The sequence below is a fragment of the Oryzias melastigma genome, linkage group LG18 (assembly GCF_002922805.2).
Source record: "Oryzias melastigma strain HK-1 linkage group LG18, ASM292280v2, whole genome shotgun sequence".
Lineage (NCBI taxonomy): Eukaryota > Metazoa > Chordata > Actinopteri > Beloniformes > Adrianichthyidae > Oryzias > Oryzias melastigma.
Window position 1 is genome coordinate 17342262 of NC_050529.1, and position 1693 is coordinate 17343954.

Below are 1693 nucleotides of genomic sequence, written 5' to 3' on the forward strand. Positions count from 1 at the left end.
CCCAACAACTGACAGACATTTTTTTGCCAATTTGCCCCCCACACTAGGATTTGATGACATCATATCCTGCCAAGATGGTGCCAACAAGAAAAAAAAGTCACAAATTTAGCCCATGACTTTTAAAGTCATAAATATACGACTTTATTCTTGTAATGCAACATTTACAACTTTTTTCTTGTAAATTTACAAGATTTAAAGTCGTAATTTAAAAAAAATAATGTTTTGCTTGTAAACTGGCTTTAATACTAGTAGGTAGGTCGAGAAAAATCAAAAATAGGATCACACCCACTGTCCATTTTTATTTACTGGAGGCTCACATTTCTTTACAGAATGGCAAAATCTTTAGCTCTTAAACAGAAAATATGTGCAGCTTTACCCTGAAAACAATCGAGAGTTGTCTTATTGTAATAATTTAACCTGCTGAGATTTTCAACTGGTCTTAAAAAGAAAGTTACACTTTAAATATTAGAGGGAACAACAAAGGTCGTCTTTATGAGGCTCTAATGTGTCATGTGACCAAGATTAAAGTAATGAACTGATGAACATTCATCTGCCTACATCCTGTTAAAGCAAAGACAAATACAGAGAATGATTTTTTTAAACCAACAGCAAAAGTTTCGTTAAAAAGTCATCTTTAAATGGTCGACTCTAAATCATTAAACAGATTGTTAGGAACACAAGGTTGTAATTTCAATGCCTGACAGAATTCTTCCTTTGAGATAAAATAAATCTAAAGTGGTGCAGTGAAGATTCAGGTTGGGCCTTCATTAATGACATGTTTTTAATGAGGGATTTGGGGGAGGAGTCAGCATAGTTGAGGGTCATGGCGTCTTGAGATGATGTGTAACACTGGTCTGTACCTCAGAGGGACCGGAGCACCAATGGGAGGATAGCATGTTAGAACACAAACAAATGATAATAATATTTTAAAATAAGATTTTTACAAAGGAAATTACAAAAAATTAAAATTGTGATTTTTAAAATCAATTATGATTTTAATTCTTGTTATTAAATGTGTGTTTTATAGTTGTAAATTTAGAAGAAAAAAAAAAAGTCTTACATTTACGAGAAAATTCACTAAAGTTGTCTGTGGAAGACAAAATGATTGGAAGTGGGCATCTGCAAGGATATTATCATTTTTAGTGGCCCTAAGGTTGTACATTTATGAAAATGTACAACTCTTGATATAAACTTTTTGGTGGCCCTAAAGTCAGAAAGAAATTTACAAGAAAAAACAAAAAAAACTATTCAAATGTACGACTTTGATCTTTTAATATAACTTTTTCTGCAGCCCTAAGGTCAGAAATTGACCACTATTTTTTTTCAATGGCCCCAAAGTTGGAAATTTACAAGTTTTCCCTCAAATTTAGAACTTTAATTTCATAATATAACTTTTTTTGGTGGCCCTAAAATTTGAAATGTAAGATTTTTTTCCTGATAAATGTATGACTTTTTTTCCTCATAATACAACAGTTCTTTGGTAGCTCTAAAGTCGGAAATTTAGGAAAAAAAAAGTTTATATATTTCTTTTAATGTTGGAAATTTATAACAATTTTTTCTGTAGCTATCAAGTCGTAATATTTATGAGTTTTTTAGTTTTTTTTTTAGTTTTTTTTAATAAATATAGGATTTTTGTCATAATATACATTTTTTGGTGGCCCTAAAGTAATAAATGTACAAGGGGGAAAAAAAT